Raw genomic sequence first — 12,349 nt, forward strand, 5'->3', positions numbered from 1 at the left:
TGACAATAAACTCTTGATCTAATCTTGACTTGATCTTGGACTGGATCCCTCTGCTCCATGACTGTGTCAGTCTAAACAGCGTCTCCCCCACCTCCTCATGCAGGACCTTCCAGGAACTGACCAAAGTCTGCGTAAAAACTTGTCCAGACTGTCCCCTTTAAACATTCCTCGCTCCAGTCAGAGACATCCCCACCCTGGGAACAAGACTGACCATATCTATGCCCCTTATATTCTATACTTCTGTTTGGCCTCCACTCAGCCTTCATTACTCAGATAAAACAATCCAGTCTTTGTCTGCCTTAACTCAGACCATATTTCTAACTGATGTGTATTCTAGTGGATCTTTTGACAGCTTTCCTCGTGATCCACAATTCTGCAAAGAGTTCTATTGTTATTTACTAACTCGACCACCTACGTTTTTGTCCAAATCTTGGACATGTTTAGAAATTGCAGAGGTTCCAGGACTGATCCTTGCAGAATACTACTGGTACGAACCTCGTCAGAATCACACTCCACCACTATTCCTCTCTCCTGTTTCCCCTCGCTCTAAGCCCTTTGTTTTTTTCTCTTCCCAGCCCCTTGTCTTCACCATCCACTCCCCTTCCATTTCACTCACCTGCCCCTTGGATGAGACTCAATGATTCCTTGTTTGATGAATCTCGGCCGTGATGGATTTCGCCACTTGGGTCAGTTCCAGGGAGGTGAACCACGTCTCCTATTCCTCTCCAACTGGACTGACCTTGTTCCCTTTCCTCTTCAGCGGGTTCACATCCCATCAAGGGTCCGCTCTCAATCCCACTCTGCTTTTCGGTCATTGTTCCGGTTTTCTCACCATCTTTCTTTAATAAGGAGCCTGGCCTAAATGCTTTGAAAATCTTGCCCACTCGAGTTCATTTCCTACCTGAATAAAAAACCCCATTATTTCTACGTTGTAGAGAAATTTCTAATTGAGAAAATCACAGGTTTGGAATAGCTGGCAGCAATCCGAGTTGACATTCTGGGGCAGGGGTGGGGAACCTTTTCATGTTGGAATGCCGCTTTAAGTTAGCTGTAACCTAATAAGGCCGCAAACTTCAATTAGATATATTTCAAAACGCACATTATTTGGTAAAAATCTAACTACTATGTACTAACTTCAAGAAAATGAAACATGTTGTTAATTCTAAAGTTAACTAAGCTTTTAATGACTTTGTTGTTACTGCTTTTTTGTGGGAAAGCATTTGAATATTTGGTTGAAACATGGAAGTACGCAGTTTCAGCTGATCTTCTAGCTGGATATCCGTCATTTGTGACCTTAAGGGCGTCTTGATTTGAGTTACATGGGAGAATGTAGAATCGCAGCAATAAGTAACCAAAAAGCAAGAAAGCATTTTTCATGCGGGGAGGATTATTTTGTTGAATCTTCTTTTACTCTTTGGTATTTTAAATAACCATATAACAATTACAGCACGGAAACAGGCCCTCGGCCCTTCTAGTCTGTGCCGAACACTTACTCTCACCTAGTCCCATCTACCTGCACTCAGACCATAACCCTCCATTCCTTTCCCGTCCATATACCTATCCAACTTATTTTTAAATTATAAAATCGAACCTGCCTCCACCACTTCCACTGGAAGCTCATTCCGCACAGCTACCACTCTCGGAGTAAACAAGTTCCCCCTCATGTTACCCCTAAACTTTTGTCCCTTAATTCTCAAATCCTCTTGTTTGAATCTTCCCTACTCTCAATGGAAAAAGCTTATCCACGTCAACGCTGTCTACCCCTCTCATCATCTTAAAGGCCTCTATCAAGTCCCCCCTTAACCTTCTGCGCTCCAAAGAATAAAGACCTAACTTGTTCAACATACGTTCATTTTAACACAACTAATGTGTTAATTTCATCACAACTAAAACTAATAAAAGACGAACAAAAACATATTAATAAAAATAAAAGGACATGTTCTGCAAAATTTGGATTCATTCAAAAGGCCCCACTTAAAGTCCTAGAAGGCCGCATGTTCCCCACCCCTGGATAAGAGCGTGGAAGAAGCAATCCTTGAATCTGGTGCTATGTTATCTCCATTTATCTACATATAATTAAACCTCTGATCTTGACCACTTCCTGTTTGCGCTGCATATTGATTTAATAAAAAACGCTACCACGTACGGCTGTGATTTTTGGCCACCTTACTCAGAATCCCCCTCCGCTGCGCAGGACAAGAAGATTTTTCCCATCGATGAAAAATAAAAGATTTATTAATATTTTTTAAATGTTGAGATTCTCTCTCCTGTCAATCACGCCATGAAGGCCACGGCCCTTCTGGTGGGAGGGGGAGGGACTATAAAACCCGCACGTGTGGAGGTGCCTCAGTTCTCTGCAAGATGGGGGAGCGACAGGTCACGACTCTCAGTCTGAGCTGTGAATAACACGGAACACACATTTACTTACAACATACACAATCCTTAAGTGGTTGAACATGCTACATGCAGGAAGATTAATCCCGATGTTGGGGAAGTCCAGAACAAGGGGTCACAGTTTAAGGATAAGAGGGAAGTCTTTTAGGACGGAGATGAGAAAATCTTTTTTTACACAGAGAGTGGTGAATCTGTGGAACTCTCTGCCACAGAAGGTAGTTGAGGCCAGTTCATTGGCTATATTTAAGAGGGAGTTAGATGTGGCCCTTGTGGCAAATGGGATCAGGGGGTATGGAGTGAAGGCAGGTATGGGATACTGAGTTGGATGATCAGCCATGATCATATTGAATGAGAGTGCAGGCTCGAAGGGCCGAATAGCCTAATCCTGCACCTATTTTCTATGTACTAAACTGTGTGGGTTTACTGACCTGTGGGGGCCCTTAATGTGGTTTGAAAATGCAAATATGTGTTTTGGTTTGAAAATGCTAAAGTTGCCTTTGGTTTGAAAATCCAAAAGCTGCGTTGCCTTATTGAAAAGTTCACTTGAGTTTGGTGGCCTTGGAATTTCAAGGAATAGCTGTGAGTCAACTGTCAGCCCACCAGCCGTGAGTGACCTGCCAGCACACCAGGCTTGCGTGACTGAGCCGCCAGCCCAATAATCCATTCGGCCCACAATGTCCATACTAGCCCTCTGGAAACCAGTCCCTTCAGCCCACAACACCCATACTAGAGCTCCAGAAACCCCCCCCCCTCTCCCCCCCACTGGCCACCAATATTGGAATTGGTGGAGAGGTGAAATATTGCGTTGGGGGCCCAGCCCTCCTGTGTGACGCTGGGACCCAACGGGTCCCACTTAGTCTAGTCTAATATACAATTTGGATGCTAGTTACTTTGAGATAATCTGATAATTTTGTTCCAAGTATTCCTGATTTTGGCCTTGCAGTTATCTGCCAGAATTCTGATCATTTGACAAAGCATTTCTAACACTCCAACTGGATTTGAACCAGTATTTGTGGATGATTAGTCAACATGTTAGATGGTGAAGTGACAATTCAAGTTTAATCCTGATGTTGTCACCTGTTGGAAGGATAAATAAAACCAGCATATTCACCATGAAGGACAAGGGCCTTGAGACCACTGAGAAACACCCGTACAAATCCAAGCGCAGGCTTGGCGATCGCTTCGCCGATCACCTCCGCTCGGTTCGCAACTACCAACCTGATCTCCCGGTGGCTCAGCACTTCAACTCCCCCTCCCATTCCCAATCCGACCTTTCTATCCTGGGCCTCCTCCATGGCCAGTGTAAGGCCCACGGTAAATTGGAGGAGCAGTACCTCATATTTTACTTGGGCAGTTTACACCCCAGCGGTATGACCAATGAACTCCAATTTCAGGTAGTCCCTGCTTTCTCCTCCCCTTCCCAGGTCTCCCTCGGCCCACTGTCTCCGCCTCTTCCTTTCTTCCACCCCCCCCCCATCCTCACATCAGCCTGAAGAGTCTCGACCTGAAACGGTGCCTATTTCCTTTGCTCCATAGATGCTGCCTCACCTGCTGAGTTTCTCCAGCATTTTTATCTACATACAAATGGATAGAAACATAGAAAATGCCATGAGCTGTGGACACATGTGACATCCCGCCTCAGCCTGGTGATACATCGTTCACCAAATAACCTATTATAGAAACATAGAAACCGGTGCAGGAGGAGGCCATTCGGCCCTTCGAGCCATCACCGCCATTCATTGTGATCATGGCTGATCGTCCCCTATCAATAATCAGTGCGTGCCTTCTCCTCATATCCCTTGACTCCACTAGCCCCTGGAGCTCTATCTAACTCTCTCTTAAATCCATCCAGCGACTTGGCCTCCACTGCCCTCTGTGGCGGGGAATTCCACAAATTCACAACTCTCTGGGTGGAAAAGTTTTTTCTCACAACAATCTTAAATGACCTCCCCTTTATTCTAATAATCCCTAAAACCAGCAGCACACACAAAGACAACATTTAGCATTCTTGTCATTAGCTGCAGCCTAGAACGCAAGTGAAGGGAGGCGATTAAGCCTTGATACAGGGAGTTGATTAAGCCTTAAGTTGGAGGAGTGTGTGCAATTCTGATCCGCATACTGTGGGAAGGATGCCTTTCCACTGGTGACGTTGCAGAGGAAAGTCATCAGGTTATTGCTCGGAAATTAATATTTCAATTACCAGCAGAGACTAGCATGATTTAAGTCATCATCCTTGAAAAAGAGGGCTGATTTATCACACAATTCCTGCATCCACCCACTTGTGACTGTGATGTCCTGTAGATGTCAACTCTCTGTGCTCAGCCCCTTCCCTATTCCCACTTCTGTGTGAATCCGGAAGTGGCGGCGCTGTTGAACGGCTGCGGCTAGCCTGCAGTCCGTCTGTTTTTACTTTTTTTTTGTCTTGTTTTAGTTACATTTTAGTTTATTAGGTTGTGTTATGTGTGTGGGGGGAACATGGTTTTCTGTCTCTTCCTTCGGAGGAATGCGACTCTTTTGTCGTATGCCTCCCCTTCTCTGCCTCCGTCTGCGCTGAGGCCTAATTGCGGAGCTGGAGGCTTCCAACTGCGACCGACCTCGTGGCTCCGAAAGCAGAGCCAGCCAGGACTTACAAACGCGAGACTGGCCAAATTCGGAGCAGTGGCGGCGTTCCGATGGCAGCGGCACGACTCGGCTGAGACGGTGCTCCGGTGAGGGCAGCCCGACTTGGCGCTGAGATGGTGCTCCGATGGCTGAGGCGGCGACGGCGACCTGAATCCGGGGCTTGACCGCGGGCCAGTGGACGACATCGTCGGGAGTTTGCAGGTCACAGGTTGGTGCCTGTTTTCTGGAGCTCCCGCAGCAACAGCTGCATCTGCTGGACTGGAGGGCGGCAGCTTAGATCCATCCGAGCCACGGAGCTGAACCGGCCCGTTCGCGGACTTACCATCGCCCAGTGGTAAGTTACCATCGGAGGCCTGGATCGCCTCCGCGCAGAGGGAGAATAAGGAGGGGAAGAGACAGTGACTTTAAGACTTATGCCTCCATCACAGTGAGGAGGTGCCTGGTGAACTCACTGTGGTGGATGTTAATTTGTGTTTATTGTGTGTTTTTGTTGTTTATTATTATATGTATGGCTGCAGGCAACAACATTTTGTTCAGACCGAAAGGTCTGAATGACAAATAAAGGATCTAATCTAATCTAAAAACACAATTTCTTGCATCAGCTCTACAACCCATTGACAGGGCATCATATATATGTCACAGAAAGCTCAAAACCCTTTGTGTTCCTTTGATGTAGTGGCCACTGAATCACCTCCCTAGTCACCACCTTCAGACATGATGTCGACAGGCGTTCACAAACTCTGTAGCTCTGGAATAAACAATATTAACAGAACCATCAAGTGACAATTGAATGTGAAAGAAGACATTGCCTTGTGAACCAACAAACAGCATTACATTGTGGCGGAGATGTGGAAACCACCCCTTCCAAACTGTTTTGGTCTCCTAATCTGAGGAAAGACATTCTTTCCATAGAGGGAGTACAGAGAAGGTTCACCAGACTGATTCCTGGGATGGCAGGACTTTCATATGAAGAAAGACTGGATAGACTCGGCTTGTACTCGCTAGAATTTAGAAGATCGAGGGGGGATCTTATAGAAACCTTAAAAATTCTTAAGGGGTTAGACAGGCTAGATACAGGAAGATTATTCCCGATGTTGGGGAAGTCCAGAACAAGGGGTCACAGTTTAAGGATAAGAGGGAAGCCTTTTAGGACCGAGATGAGAAAATCATTTTTTACACAGAGAGTGGTGAATCTGTGGAATTCTCTGCCACAGTAGGTAGTTGAGGCAAGTTCATTGGTTATATTTAAGAGGGAGTTAGATGTGGCCCTTGTGGCTAAAGGGATCGGGGGTATGGAGAGAAGGCAGGTACAGGATACCGAGTTGGATGATCAGCCATGATCATATTGAATGGCGGTGCAGGCTCGAAGGGCCGAATGGCCGCTACTCCTGCACCTATTGTCTATGTTTCTAATAGACAATATGTGCAGGAGTAGGCCATTCGGCCCTTCGAGCCAGCACCGTCATTCACTGTGATCATGGCTGATCATCCACAATCAGTACCCCGTTCCTGCCTTCTCCCCATATCCCGACTCCGCAGCCCAAACCCGCCCAAAGGTTCATCGGACGGCGTTACTGAGAGAGAGCTGGAGACGTCAGGCGCGAGGAGTACCCCAGTAGGAGGATGAACTGGGTTCATGCCTACAGCCCATCAAGGTAGGTGGAGGCGCCCCACGGGACACAAAGATGGGTGAGGTGAGGGAGGTCGGTTCACAAGAACTGCAGCAGGACATCGAGAGATTTGAACTTTGAAAATGGCAAAGCCTGCATGTGTAATATGTGCTTTAAGAATTTAATTGTACAGTCACGTATTGAACCAGTGAATTGTTGACCAAACATCAGTTCCTCTCAGCACTCAGCTCACCAACTGATTCACCCTCAACAGACAGGGATTACCTTTGCTATCTTGCAAACATTCTCTATTATCATAGCTGAAAGATACAATTCTACATTAAATGGTACAACTTCTGGTCCTGAACTATCCCAGCTGTGGACGGGTGATCTCTCCCTACCTTTAAGCAACCTCTAGCATGTAAATCAAACATATTTTGTTCAACTTACCGCTGTGTGTGATCTGGCCAAGTATAAATGACTACCATGTGTTACAAGTGTAATAAAAACAATGTGTATTTACTTGTTTAAGAAGGAACAGCAGATGCTGGAAAATCGAAGGTACACAAAAATGCTGGAGGAACTCTTGGGTGCAGCAGCATCTATGGAGCGAAGGAAATAGGCAACGTTATTTGGACACTTAGGTTATTTAAAAAAGTTAATCTATTCTTAAGAATTGGATAAATGTTTAGATCTAGTAATTGAATTTTGTGATTATCTACAATTAGGTAACTAACTAATTATATGCTTTAATTTCAGGTCATCCAAGTAAGATTGTTTCATATTTGTTTCAGAATGCTTCAATCTATCTATCTATATACTATTAAAACTCTCGTGCCATCCGACCGGCTGCCGTCAGGCTGCCTGTCTGCCTTTTGATTCGTTGACTTTCTGCCTTTTGATTTGTTGACGGCTGCTCCTTCCTATCAGCTTCCAACACACTTCCAAACATTTCCAACACACTTCGAAACAAACTTGCAAGACAGGAACACTCTGAACCTTTCACTGCTGCAGCAGGCAGGGGAGGTGCAATTTGATTATTTTTTTTAATCCATTGCTGAGGGAGGCAGGGGAGTGCTGGAATCTTACATTTGGAAACGGCTTCAGTTCCATTGGACGAATATTGGGTTGGGGGATCACACCATTGGGGGACCAGACCCAACGGGTCTGCACTTGGTCTAGTATACTATTAAAACTCTCGTGCCATCCGACCGGCTGCCGTCCGGCTGCCTGTCTGCCTTTTGATTCGTTGACTTTCTGCCTTTTGATTTGTTGACGGCTGCTCCTTCCTATCAGCTTCCAACACACTTCGAAACAGCTTCCAACACACTTCGAAACAAACTTGCAAGCCAGGAGCACTCTGAACCTTTCACTGCTGCAGCAGGCAGGGGAGGTGCAATTTTTTTTTTTAAATCCACTACTGAGGGAGGCAGGGGAGTGCTGGAATCTTACATTTGGGAACGGCTTCAGTTCCATTGGACGAATATTGGGTTGGGGGATCACACCATTGGGGGACCAGACCCAACGGGTCTGCACTTGGTCTAGTATATTACTAAAACTCTGATCTTGACCGATTTTGGCCCACTGTGCTGCGATTTCCGACAGAACGCTGCCACCTACGGCCGTCATATTTGGCTACCTCGCTCAGAGCCCCCCTCCGCCTTACGGGTGCGGAGAATTTTTCCCATCGATGACAAATCAGAGAGATATTAACGTTTTTTTTTAATCACCATTTTCTCTGCTGCCCCTGCTGGAGGGAGGGGGAGGGACTATAAAACCAGGAAGTGGTGTGCCTCACTCAGTCTCTGGAAGATGGATGAGGCCAAGAGGAGCCATCTTGGTGAACGGCTGCTAGCTAGCAGCCGTCCGTTTTAAATTCGTTTTTTTTTAAAATAGTTTTTAGTGAGTCCTGCTTTTTGTTTGTAGGGGTTATGGTATTTTAATGTGGGGGGGTAGGTGTAACTTTATTTCTAGATCCCTACCTGGTCGGTGTGGCTGCCTTTTCTCCGGGCTGCCCGTCGACCCGTCCTCGTGGCCTACCTGCGGGCTTGGAGCGCCGTTTCCTGGCGGGGACCGCCCAGCACCTCGGCCTCGGCGGCGGCACAGCGTTGGAGCGCTGGAGCGGAGCGGGCGACGCCTTGCCTGCGTCGCCGCGCTAGAGCGACGCCCTGGAGCTCTGGCGAGCTGGACCGCCGAGAGCAACATCTCCGGGCTGCGGGTCTGCGGAGCGGAGAGGCGGCGTGCGGAGAGGCGGCAGTGCGGAGAGGCGGCAGTGCGGAGAGGCGGCACCGACTTTATCATCGGGAGCCTGGGTGCTCCAAACCGGCGCGGCCTTGTCGGCTTCGGCAGCCGAGGTCTCCAACCAGGAAGCGGACGTTCCAGGTGGCCCAGCCGCCGAAAGGACTCTCCCGACGCCGGGGCAAGACCACCCGGTGAGAACGGCCAGGGACATCGGGCCTCCGTAGAGGCAATTGCGGTGGCCTCAATAGGCCTGACTTTGCGGTGAACATGGGGTTGGGACTGGACATTGTGCCTTCCCCCACAGTGCTATCCACTGTGGGGGGATGATTTTTTTGTCTAATTGTAGTTCTGTAGGTCTGTGTCCAAGATGGCTGCCGTGAAGAGAGAGTGGACGCTGGCGCGCTTTGGCTGCCGCTGCTCTCTCTTCACACTGTGTTTTTGATTTTCTGTTTTTGGATAGAATTCTGTTTTTAATTTATGTCTCTGTGATGTCTTTTTTACTTGTTCTATTCCGATTATATATTTTTATTCCGATTACTATGTAAGGTGTCCTTGAGATGTCTGAAAGGCGCCCATTAAATAAAATGTATTATTATTATTATTAAGGGTCACATCTCTCTGAGCTCTGAATAACACTGAACAAATGTCAACACAACTGTGAGTCCCCTTAATGTGATTTGAAAATGAAAATATTGTTTGTTTGAAGTAAAAAGGCACTGCCTGCAAATGGTTGTTGGGTGCTTTGGCTTGAAGTTGAACGGCACTACTTACTGCAAATGGTTGCTTGGGTGCTTTGGCTTGAAGTTGAAAGGCACTACTTACTGTAAATGGTGGCTTGGGAGCTTTGGCTTGAAGTTGAAAGGCACTACTTACTGCAAATGGTTGCATGGGTACTTTGGCTTGAAGTTGAGACGCACTACTTACTGCAAATGGTGGCTTGGGTGCTTTGGCTTTAAGTTGAAAGGCACTATTTACTGCAAATGGTGGCTTGGGTGCTTTGGCTTTAAGTTGAAAGGCACTACTTACTGCAAATGGTGGCTTGGGTGCTATGGCTTGAAGTTGAAAGGCACTTCTTACTGCAAATGGCGGCTTGGGTGCTTTGGCTTTAAAAGGCACTTCTGTAAATGCACTTATTTGCTGTTTGCACTCTATATTGATTTTAGATAAAACGCTACCACTTGCGGCTGTGATTTTTGGCCATCTTACTCAGTCCCCCTCCGCTGAGCAGGTGCAGAGAATTCTTCCCATCAATGAAAATGAAAAGTGTTATTAGTGTTTAAAAAATGCTGAGAATCTCTCTCCTGTCAATCACGCCATGAAAGCTTCACCTTTTCCGGTGGGAGGGGGAGGGGTTATAAAACCCAGAAGTGGCCTTGCACCCTACTGAAAGTGGTATGAAACTGCACTTGAATTTGGTGGCCTTGGATCCAGCTTGAAGTGGTAAGAAACTGCACTTGAATTTGGTGGCCTTGCACCCTGCTTGAAATGGTAGGAACATGGATTTGCATTTGATGGTCTTGCACCCTGCTTGAAGTGGTAGGAAACTGCACTTGAATTTGATGGCCTTGCAACCTGCTCAAAGTGGTTAGAAACTGCACTTGAATTTGGTGGCCTTGTACCCTGCTTGAAATGGTAGGAACATGGATATGAATTTGGTGGCCTTGCACCCTGCTTGAAAAGGAATTCCAGGGAATAGTCATGTCAACTGCCAGCCCACCAGCCTCGAGTGAGCTGCCAGTAGATCAGGCTTGAGGGACTGAGCTGCCACCCCCAAGAACCCATACCAGCACTCCAGAGAGCCCCCCCACTAACCACCAATATTGGAATTGGTGGAGAGGTGGAATATTGCGTCGGGGGGCCAGCCCTCCCGTAGAACATTAGTCTAGTAATAACTGAAAATTTCATTCAGTTCTCTTAATTTTTAAGAACGTTATGGGCTTTTGACTGTCCTCGATCACTGCTTTTGAGTTAAGTCAATGGTAATGCAATAGGGAACAAGATGCTAATTTCCCAGTATGAAAATGGCCATAACTTTTTTTAATACTGAAGATATGAAAGTGAATTAGATGTCAAATTAAACTTATTTTTATGCTTTATCTGATGGGATAAATTGCAAACTTGATACATCTGCACTTTAGTCTGTTTTGACTATTTTGCTGTTGTAATGTACTTTGTACAAACCATGTTCTCGGGGTATCATAGAAACATAGACAATAGGTGCAGGAATAGAGGCCATTCGGCCCTTCGTGCCTGCACCGCCATTTTGTGTACCTCCGCCATTCAATATGATCATGGCTGATCATCCACCTCGGTATTCTGTACCTGCCTTCTCTCCATATCCCCTGATCCCTTTAGCCACAATGGCCACATCTAACTCCCTCTTAAATATAGCCAATGAACTGGCCTCAACAACCTCCTGTGGCAGAGAATTCCACAGATTCACCACTCTCTGTGTAAAAAATGATTTTCTCATCTTGGTCCTAAAAGACTTCCCTCTTATCCTTAAACTGTGACCCCTAGTTGTGGACTTCCCCAACATCGGGAATAATCTTCCTGCATCTAGCCTGTCCAACCCCTTAAGAATGTTGTAAGTTTCTATAAGATTCCCCCCTCAATCTTCTAAATTCTAGCGTGTACAAGCCTAGTCTATCCAGTCTTTCTACATATGAAAGTCCTGCCATCCCAGGAATCAGTCTGGTGAACCTTCTCTGTACTCCCTCTATGGCAAGAATGTCTTTCTTCAGATTAGGAGACCAAAACTGTACGCAATGCTCCAGGTGTGTTCTCACCAAGACCCTGTACAACTGCAGTAGAATCTCCATGCTCCTATACTCAAATCCTTTTGCTATGAATGGTAATATACCATTTGCTTTCTTCACTCCCTGCTGCACCTGCATGCCTACTTTCAATGACTGGTGTACCATGACACCCAGGTCTCGTTGCATCTCCCCTTTTCCTAATCGGCCACCATTCAGATAATATCTAAGCCTAAATTTTAGTAACTACTTAAGTTATGATGTCGGATGGAAGCGGCATACCCAAATCTCGTTGCACTTATCAGGGCTCTCGCTTAACTTTTTTTTCCTGTTGCCAGCCCGGCAACCTTGACAGCTTTTTAGGTTGCCAATTGACAGTTTAGGTGGTCATTTAAGATGGCTTGCATGACGCGTGCGATAATGTGCTCGGACGAAGTGCGTAGTTACCAGTCGGAATTATACTCAATGAAGCATTCACATATTATTTCTGCTTCAAATAAAGCCACAAACTAAACATTCACCAATCACGACATGATATATCCCACAATGACATGCATCAAAATTATATGGCAGTATCTCAACTCTTTTTACACATTGCAATTAATGCAATTTATATTAGTTCTTTCCACTTCCAAACAAAAATGTGGTTGAATTATTCAGCGTATGATCAACCTGTGTCAATAAATCCTGGACCATGGTAACATATATGCGTATGTATAGTTGTGA

General features: G+C 46.1%; 1 long non-coding RNA gene across 1 annotated transcript; it reads right to left on the minus strand.

Annotated features, from left to right (window-relative positions):
• Positions 1-886: 886 nt before the first annotated feature.
• Positions 887-11,092, minus strand: LOC116969615. Its single transcript, XR_004410855.1, has 5 exons — positions 11,074-11,092; positions 10,043-10,044; positions 5,671-5,885; positions 4,670-4,672; positions 887-897 (listed from the first exon to the last, which is right to left on the minus strand). It is a non-coding gene; the product is annotated as an uncharacterized LOC116969615 (long non-coding RNA).
• Between the last annotated feature and the right edge of the window lie 1,257 nt (positions 11,093-12,349).

The sequence above is a fragment of the Amblyraja radiata genome, unplaced genomic scaffold (assembly GCF_010909765.2).
Source record: "Amblyraja radiata isolate CabotCenter1 unplaced genomic scaffold, sAmbRad1.1.pri S89, whole genome shotgun sequence".
Lineage (NCBI taxonomy): Eukaryota > Metazoa > Chordata > Chondrichthyes > Rajiformes > Rajidae > Amblyraja > Amblyraja radiata.